Raw genomic sequence first — 10,281 nt, 5'->3', positions numbered from 1 at the left:
TAGCAACCCTGGATAGGGTTTCCAAGGAGTGGCTGGTGAGTTTGAACCACAGATGTTATGGTTCAAACTGACCTTGTAGTCTAGTGTTTATCCTATGGTGGTACAGCAGAACTCCACATTAATGATTGTTGTTGTTGTTGTTGTGTGCTACTGAGTCAGTTCCAACTCATAGTAACCCTATAAAGGGTTTCTGAGGAGTGACTGGTGAGTTTGAACCACTGATCTTGCCATTCAAATTGACCTTGAAGTCAAGTACTTATCCTAAGGTGCCACACCAGTACTTCATTTTTAATAGTATTTTATATGTGTATACTGTATATCTTGTATTTAACAATTCTATTGAAAGATATTTAAATATTTTTGTTTTTTTTTCCTCTTATCAATAATGTTATAAGAAACATTTGTATACATGCACTGTAATTCATATATGTGAATACAAATTTCTAGTTAAATCCTTAGATATACGGGAACTCCTAAGTCAATATATAAATGCATTTTACATTTTGAAAGTTATTGCCAAAATGCCCTCCAAAGGGGTTGCATCAATTTAAAATCCCATTAACAAAGTGTCACCTGATATTATTTTTAAATGCATATTTCATATGGTAGAATACATTAATGCTCTCTGAAGTTCGCATCACAATTCTGACTTTATGAAAGGCACAGAGTTTCATTTTAGGGTCAAATTGGACATATAATCCACCTTCAGTTACTTAATATAATTGTAAGTATAATTACCATACTACGTTTGGATTTTACAATGCATTTTACTACCTAGTCTCTTACTTGTGTTAGAAAATGCATAACAACGTTCACCGGAATATAAGTTTGTGAGGCAATAAGCTAGTTTATTTATTTTTTTATAGATTTGTGTCCAGTAAATATTCTATAGATTTGTGTCCAGTAAATATTTGATAAATTAGTAAAATATCATAAAACTAGTAAGCAAAGCAATGTGTACCATTTTGATCTCCAGAAATATAACCCAAACTCTAAGCACTTCTGTGATGTTGTGGAGATAGGAAGAAATGGGGAATGAGGTAAAGCACAATATGGAAGCTAAACCAGCTATGACCCATCATTTCTTAAATATATTCCACTATACCCCTGTGACTCACATAGAAAGAAGTAGCTCCTAAGGCACCTGATTTTATTCTGGGGATGTAGTGACTATTATACAGCCCCGATGGCACTGTATTGCAAGGTCTGAAGTTCAAACCCATAAGTGACACTGGTGAAGAAATAGAAAGCTATTTGCTCTCATAGAAATGTATAGTCTCAGAAACACTGCATAGATTCACTAAGAGTCTGAATTGACTCCATCACAGTGGGTATGGCTTTGGTTTGGTAGTGACTTTCATATGTATTTAAGCACAAACCTATCTAAATTTGACCTTGCTCATTGTTTCATTAACTTCTGGTAACGAATACCTACATTCTAGCCTTGAAATATTGGATGGGGTATTTATGCTTCCTCTGGTTGTATCATCCAGGTTAAATACCCCTATATCCTTATCATTTTACTATGGTCAATTCAGCTTTCTTTCTCTTTGTCCTTGCCATTCCTCTTCACCAAGCATCCTGAATTGACAGGAAATTATTTCATAAATCTCAAAGTTTAAGAAAGTGTGTACCATATTTAAATCATGCCTAAATTATCTTGAGAACTTTCAAAAAATGGTAGGATAAGCAAGGTATAAATCAGTTCCTGGATTTTAATACCTGCAGGTGCCTTGGTGGTGTGGTAGGATATGCAATGGACTGCTAACCACAGGTTGGCAGTTCAATTCCACAGGCCACTCTGTTGGAGAAAGACGAGGCTTTTTGCTCTCATAAAGATATACAGCTTCAGAAACCTTGACTTGATGTTGGTGTGTTTGGAGTTTTTAGATTTGATGAAAACAGTTTGTTTTCTGTTTCACTGTGAGTTGATGTGCTGGACTACAGAGTCAGTTTGTACCTCAAGGGCCTCAGTTCAATTTCACTAGCCGCTCCTTGAAAATCCTATGGAGGGCCACTATGGGTCGTAACTGACTCAACAGCACTTAACAACAACATTAACCTAAAAGTTGGTGGTTCGAATTTACCTAGCATTGCCACTGTGGTCTGCTTTCATAAAGTTACAGTCCATAAAACCCTATGGAGCACAGTTCTACTCTGAATCATATAGCGAACCCATATGTGAGCTAGAGCAGACTGTTAAACTGAGTACACATCAAGGCAAGACCTTTAAACTGTCTGCCAGCTTACTACCTTTATCAAATCTGAGCTTGGCTTTTCATAGAAAGTATAATCTCCCAAATGTGTTTTTCTTGACATGAAAGTTTGAATTATACACATTCCTGCATGGCCTAGGAATATCTAAACCAATATTTTTAATTTATTAAATTAATTTTAAATGGTGCCTGGACAAGGACAAACCTGGAGTGCTTGTAAGAACCAAAAATAAGATTAATTTATAGCTCCAATTATGGACAAGCAGATAAATTCCTGCCAAAGATAAGCTGAGTTTTACTTAATTTGACAGTGGAGAGAGTGATACAACATAAGTGAAAGTCAGAAGAAAATCAAATGTCAGGAACATAAAATGGAGATAATCAAACAAGTGTATTCCAAGTAAAGTCATGAAAATAAATGTATAAATGAACAAAGAGCAAAACATTGCAAAAATGGAACCATTTTTTTAATAGAATAAAACGGAAATTCTATAGAAACATAAATAATTATATACCATGATTCCTCAAGTGAAAGATAGTATTTTAAATAATTAAAAAGTTCTGAATGACAAAAGTAAAATATATTTTAAGAACAATTCATCTGAAGAAGTCATTAGCATCCTGGTGAAAGAAATTCTACAGAAAGAAGAATAAGGAGGTATAGAGATGAAAATTATGAAAAGAGGTTAAGAGACAGAGTTCAAATGAGATTATTCAGAGGTCATTTATTTTGATTTATGAGAGATTAGAGAAAATGCAACAGAGGACATGTTAAAGTAATAATTTGTGATAAATGTCTAGACTTGAAGAAGAAGATAAATCCTTAGCTTCTGAGAGGGTAATGAATTCCCTACAAAATAAATACATATCTAGTGCATACTTGAGAAAGAAAGATGAGATTTTCTGCTTCTGCAAAGATATAAACAAAAAACTCAGGGCTGCAGGGCTCTAGCAGATTGTGAGCGGCCTCTGAGCCCCGGTGTGCCCCGAGTCCTCCTCCCTCCCGGCACGCTTTGACCAGTCCCGTCGGAGTCTCGGGGAGCGGGACGGTGACCAGCGGGCGAGGATGCCTTCTGACATCAAGGAAGTGCTGGCCAGCCTCCACCAGGTGGACAAGAGGGTCTCCAGAATCCAAGGTGGCCACACTTCCCTTTACCTCAACGGAAAGTCCTTGGCCCTCAACCACAGGAAGGACTCTGTGGCTGTTGAGGATGTGGCTGTGGACTTTACCCAGGACGAGTGGGACTTGCTAAATCTGTCTCAGAGGAGACTCTGCAGAGATGTGATGATGGAAACCTTCAGAAACCTGGCTTCAGTAGTTTCTCGAAACCTTAATGATGGAGAAAAGCTATCCACTAAAGAGATAATCGTACGACTCATGAGAAATGACACGTGGTCCTCCGTGGGAGGAGAAATCTGCAAATTGCGTGGCATTGAAGATCAGGAAAGCAACCAGAACACACGTAGGAGGCACTGTGCTCTTGGGCTGGAACTCTCAGAACCTGTGGGTGATGCTGACAGCATGAAGCTCACCAAGAGCCATGGAGGAGCGCATGAGGAGGACACCCACGGAGAAGAAAATACTGCCAACACACACCTCTGTGTCCCCAGCTTTGAGAGGCTTCAGAGCAAGTCCCTGAGAGTGAAGAGCACAGAAACAAATGGGCTTGGTGGCCCAGAGTCGACACCTTGGGTGAGACCAAAGAGCAAGACCAAGTGGGGGAGCAGACACACCATGGAAAAATGCCGCGGGAACCTCAGAGCAAAGATGGACAATACTCTTTGTCAGATTTGCTTTGTTCTGATTTTCTTTTTCTGATATCTGTTCATTGGCCACCCACTGTTTGCATACTTCCTTTCCAGTGACTAGAGGGGCGTGCCTGAGCGAGTGGACACCCCCACTCTCACCACTGGTGGGTTCTTCTGCCACGCATGCAGCTTGGCTTCTGCTGTTTGACAGGGTCGCTGCAGAAGGAGTAATACATTGTCATACAAATTGTCAGAAGCTGGCTTCTATCTTCTCTCTAAGAGAACTCTGAATTCACTTGTAAAAATATATAATATGGACATATTCACAGCCTTTACTGTGAGCTCTGTAGGCCTTGGGAAGAAACTGGTCTGACAAAAATTGTTTCAGCTTCAGTGGTTTGAATTCAAAGGGAATTGTATGAGCCACTCCCGATCACAGAAAACCTAAGTCCAAAGTAACTGCGTTTATGAGATCACAAAAGCAGATAACAAACTGCAGTAAAGTTGACCGACCCCTTCGGACCTCACCACAATCAATTATCAGCCAGAATTCAGAGATCCCCACTATTACATACAGGCACCTATGTAAATAGGCAGAGAAAAGTGAGCATAAGTGAAAATTAGTCTAAATTTAATAATCTACATTTCCTGCAGCAATTAGCCAAGTTGGGCATTATGACTCACAGCTTCAAAAGAAAGGAACATAGGAACACTGTGGTTAAGCAATCTAATGAATACTTTAGAAATACAAAATAGTTAAGTAGATGTTAATAATACCTTACTATGAAAAATAGTAGTACATAATGTAGGATAGAAGATTGATAATTAGTAGAAATAATAAAGTAGTGTAGCCATTGATGATTAATATAAACATATTGCTAATAGGATGTAATCAGGGGTCTGAGAAGTGGAAATGATTTGTGTAAGGTTTAACTTGATCTTTTAGTAGGAATAAGAAGCAATATATCACTTAATGTAGGAGAGGAGATGATTTCAAAGGAAAATGTACAATAGTTGAAAAATGAACAGAATATGAAAGGTCAGTTTGGACATCACAGAAATACTATTGTTAAGATTGTATGATCACAGGGTGAAGGAATGTTATGATTAAAACTGTGTAATAATTGAAGGGAAAATGAAAATATCAAATTATTTTCTACTGTATAATTTTAAGTATAAAAATAAAGACTTGCTGAGCCTGGGCAGAAAGAGAAGTAAAAGAGAGAGAGCCCCATCAGCCAACTAAAAAAAAACAAAAAAAAAAAAACCAAAAAAAAAACTCAGAAACCCTGTACAGGATTGCTATGAGACAGAACAAACTTGACAACACTTAACAACAACAAGTCATACCTTCTGTATGCTTTCTATTGTAGAAAAATAAGTGATTCCCAAAGTATCCCAAAATGTAGAGCCTTAAAACAACAATGTACATTTATTTTCACACAGTTGTTATAAGTCAGCAATCTGTGAGTTGCATAGGTTTTAGTGCAAGGTCTTTTGTGATGTTACAGCCAATATACCATCTGAAGGTTTAAGTGAGACTGGAACATCAACTCCAAAGTTGACTCATTCACATGGCTAGTGAGTTTCATTCTTCAAACACTCTATTCAGAATATGTGCCTGTTCTCATAATGTGTGATCTGACTTCCCCTAGTGAATATTATTTCAAAAAGAGGCAGAAGCCACAAATTTTGCGTGAAATCATCTTGGAAGTTACATAACACCAGTTTCATCACATTCTAGTACATAGAAGTGAGACACTAAGTCTTTCTCACATTTGTTTTTGTTGTTGGTAAGTGCTGTCAAGTTGGTTCCAACTCATAGTGACCCTGTGTATGGTTATGAGGAGCAGATGGTGGGTTTGAATTACCTACCTTGTGGGGAGTCAAATAACTTCCAGACATATCTTAAAAAATACCACACTTGATATTGCTGTTGTTAGGTGCTGTTGACTTGGTTCCATCTCATAACAATCCTATGCAGAACAAAATGAAACACTGCCTCACAATTGTTATGTTTGAGTTCATTGTTGCTGTCACTTTGTCAATCTCTCTGAGTCAAGCTCTTTCTCCTTCTTGCTGAGTCTCCAGTTTGCCAAGCAGAGTGTCCTTCTCCATGGACTGGTCCCCCCTGACAATTTTTCCAAAGTACACGAGTCTCACCATCCTTACCTCTAAGAAGCATTCTGGCTAAATTTCTTCCAAGACAGAGTTGATTGTTTGGGCAGTCAATGGCATTTTCAGTATTCTTCACCAACATCATAATTCTTCTACAATCTTCTTAATATATTGTCTAACTTTCGCATGCATATGAAGCAATTCAAAATATCATAGCTTGGGTCATATACAACTCCTCATAATTATTGATAATTTTGTTCTTTAATACTTTAAAAATATCTTTTGCATAAGACATGACTAATGCAGTTAGATCCTTTGATTTCTTGACTACTACTCCCATTAGTGGTGATCCAAGCAAAATGAAATATTTGACAACTTCAGTATTTCCTCCATTTATCATGAAGTTGTTTATTAATCCAGTTGTTAGGATTATTGTTTTCTTTACATAGAGATGCAATCAATAATGAGGGTTGTAGTATCTAATCTTCATCAATTACATATTTGAAGTCCTTTTTGCTTCCATCAAGCAAGTTTGTGTCATCTGCATATCATAGGTTAATAAATCTTTCTCCTACCTGATGCCACATTCATTTTCATTTAATTCAGTTTCTTGGATTATTTTCAGAGTATAGATATTCAATAAACATGACAAAAATATACAACTTTGATGATATACAACGGTATACACTTTTCCTGATTTAAATCACTCAGAATCCCCTTTCTCTCTTCAAATGAGGACAGATTCCTATGACTACAATGAAGTGTTCTGGAATACCTATTCTTCACAATGTTAGCTATAGTTTGTTACTATCCACACAGTTGAAAGACTTTCTATAGTCAATAAAGCACAAGTAAACATCTTACAGGTATTCTCTACTTTCAGCCAAGATCTATCTGAAGTTAGCAATGATATCCCTCATTCTGTATCCTCTTCTGAATCTGGCTTTAATTTCTAGCAGCTTTTTTTCTGTGTACTGCTGCAATCACTTTTGAACTATCTTTAGCATTATTTTACTTGTACGTGATCATAATTGTATTGTTTGATGATTTCCACATTTTTTTGAGTCACCTTTCTTTGGAATGGACACAAATATTGATCCATTCCAATCTGTTAACAAGGTAGCTGTCTTCCAAATGTCTTATCATAGGTAAGTGAGTAACAAATTACCAAAGAATCAAAGACTAAGGAAAGCTCACTTGACTGTGAACTAGAAAGTTAGCAGTTCAAACCCATAAGCTGCTCCTCAGAAATCCTACAAAAGGGCTCAATGAGTCAGAACTGACTCAACAGCACGAAGCAACAACAACATAATGAATTAATAGATATCTAATCTGGAGTCGAATGATTAGGTATCTATTAATTTATTACAGATTGCTATGAATTGGAACTGACACGATGGCACTTGACAATGACAAAAATCTTGTAATCTTGGTGTGGTGCTGAAGGATAAGCACTGGACCACAAGGTTGGTTTAAAATACAAGGTCAGCACTTCAAATCCACCAGCTGCTCCTCAGAAACCCTACATAGAGTTGCTATGAGTCAGAATCAAGTCTATACAAATAAACAAAATAACAACAATCTTAAGGAGAAGGACATCATGCTTGGTAAAGTTGAGGGTCAGTGAAAAGAGGAAACACCATCCTCCCTCATTCCAACAAGATGTATTGGCACACTGAACTCAAAATATCAATGATTGTGAGATCGGTGCAGCATCTGGCAGTGTTTCACTCTGTTAGACATCATGTCACTATGAGTTAGTACTGACCTCACAGCTCCTAGCAGCAACACTTAGGAGCTGTGACAGCATAGTGGTTATGAGTCAAGCTGCTAGTCTCACAGTCAGTAATTCAAAACTATCACTAGTGCCAGAGGGGAAAGATGGGGCTTTCTGCTCCCATAAAGATTTACAGCATCAAAAACCTTATACAGGGTGGCTGTAAGTCGGAACCCACTCCATGGCACATAATCACCACCAACAAAAATTCTTAAAGAAAATAAAAAAAGTTGTTGTTGTTGTTAAGTGCCGTCGAGTCGGTTCCGACCCATAGCGACCCTGTACAGGGTTTCCGAGGGTGTAAATCTTTACGGGAGTAGAAAGCCTCATCTTTCTCCCGTGGAGCAGCTGGTAGTTTCGAACCGCTGACCTTAAGGTTCACAGCCCGATTCGTAACCACTACGCTACCAGAGCTCTTGGAGCACAAATAATAGTTTCAAAGAATTGACGAAAAATAGCATTCTGAAACTTATAAAGTAAGTTTCAAGAATGAATTTGACTCAAGCTCACCAGTTGTTCCTCGGAAACCCTATCCAGGGTCGCTATGGGTCAGAACTGATTCGATGGCACTTAACAACAACAAACAAATATTTTCACATAGAAAATATAAATAGGAGTTTCAAAAACTTGGAAACATTATTTTAATTACATCTTCCATGAACTTTTTGAAGCCCTCTCAAACTGCTGTAGTTTCCTTATGATGGTAAAGATGTATGTTAGGAAGAATAAAATTAAACTGAGGAACTATTGGGAAACAATATTAAGTAAAATAGTAAGTGAGACACTTACTATTTAAAAAATAATAATGTGATTACTCACCTTCAACCATTTAAATAAAGAAAAATAAAATACAAAAGAATCTAGAAAAGATGCAAGGTCCTTGTATTGTTTGGAGATAGCTAATTATTTTTATTAGTTTTTTGAATTATAAACTAAACTAAATAATTCAAAAAGCTTGTAGTTATTCCAAAGAGTGTGGAAGAAAAATGGAGTAATACATTTTAATAATTCTAAGAGAGGGAAGTATGTCTAAGTACTGTAACAAAAAAACACAAAACAATATAGAAAAAGATACAAATATAAATCTATCAATGTAAGAATCAATTTAAGCTGACAAAATTTGTAAACAAAGCTGGGCAGTCAATAAGGAAGACCATAGACAAATTGATACTTTTGAGTTATGGTGTTTGAAGAGAATATTGAAAATACCGTGGGCTGCCAAAATAAACAACACATCTGTTTTGGAAGAAGTGCAGCCAGAGTTCTCCTTGGAGGTCAGGATGGCCAAACTTCATCTTTCATACTTCAGACATATTGGACCAGTAAGATGGAGTGTGGGCTAATGTATCAGACTGCAAAGTTGTTTGCACTGCAAGGTTGATGGATCAAGCTCACCAGCTGCTCCTTGGAAAACCTGTACAGGGTCCTATGGGTCGGAATCGACTTGACAGCAAATAACAACAACAAGGTGGAGGGTCAGATCAAAAGAGGAAGACCTCTAGCAAGATGAATTGGCAAAGTGGAAGCATCAGTGGGCTCAAGTGTGGCAAAAATTGTGCGATTGGCCCAGGATCAGGTAGTGTTTTATTCTGCTGTGCGTAAGGTCACAATGAGTCAGTACCGACTCGAAGGCACCTAACAACAACATCAATCATCTATCATTAATCACTGCCAATAATTGATCTCAAGTTGATTCCAACTCAGGGTAACTGTATGTACAGTAGAATTAACCATTGCTTGCTTCTGTGCCATTTCATGGTCCTTGGTCTGCTAGCAGACGTTGTTGTGTTCACTGTAAATTTTATATGTCTTTCTACATAATGAACTCATCTTCCAGCACTATAATGGGCTTTATTTTGTTGTGATCCAGAGTTTTCATTAACTAATTTTTGGAAGTAGACTACCAGGTATTTATTTTACCCTACAAGAGCCTATCAAGCATGGGTGAAATTTGGCAAGCATGGGTGGCCTTATTGATATTAGAAATACCAGTGACATAGCTTCCAGTATCACAGCAAAATGCAAGCCACCCCAGTTCAACAAACTGATGGAGAAGTTTTGCATGTGAGTTTAATGTCATCCCAACGTGACTTCCAAATGAACAGCCAGACTTCCAATGCCCTGTTCCCTTGTAAGAATCCCCAGACAAGAGAATAAAACTAGTTATGGGGTCACTAACAGAGGGCTTTTTGGGTTGGAAAGTGGAGCCCTGGAGTAGCTGTGTGACAGAATTTCTGACTCAGCGCAAGAAGTAGCTAAAGTGGATAAGCCATGGGCCCTCCACTCATGCAGTCCATCTTTGCTTCTTCTAAGCCTTCTTTCCCATAGATGAATAATTATATAATTATAACTTGACACTGATGAGCACATCATTAAAACTTGTTATTGTTATGTACCATCGAGTCAGTACCCACTCTTAGC

This window comes from Chrysochloris asiatica, unplaced genomic scaffold, assembly GCF_000296735.1.
Source record: "Chrysochloris asiatica unplaced genomic scaffold, ChrAsi1.0 scaffold00070, whole genome shotgun sequence".
In the NCBI taxonomy this organism is placed as follows: domain Eukaryota; kingdom Metazoa; phylum Chordata; class Mammalia; order Afrosoricida; family Chrysochloridae; genus Chrysochloris; species Chrysochloris asiatica.
Note: the sequence above shows the minus strand (reverse complement) of the source record.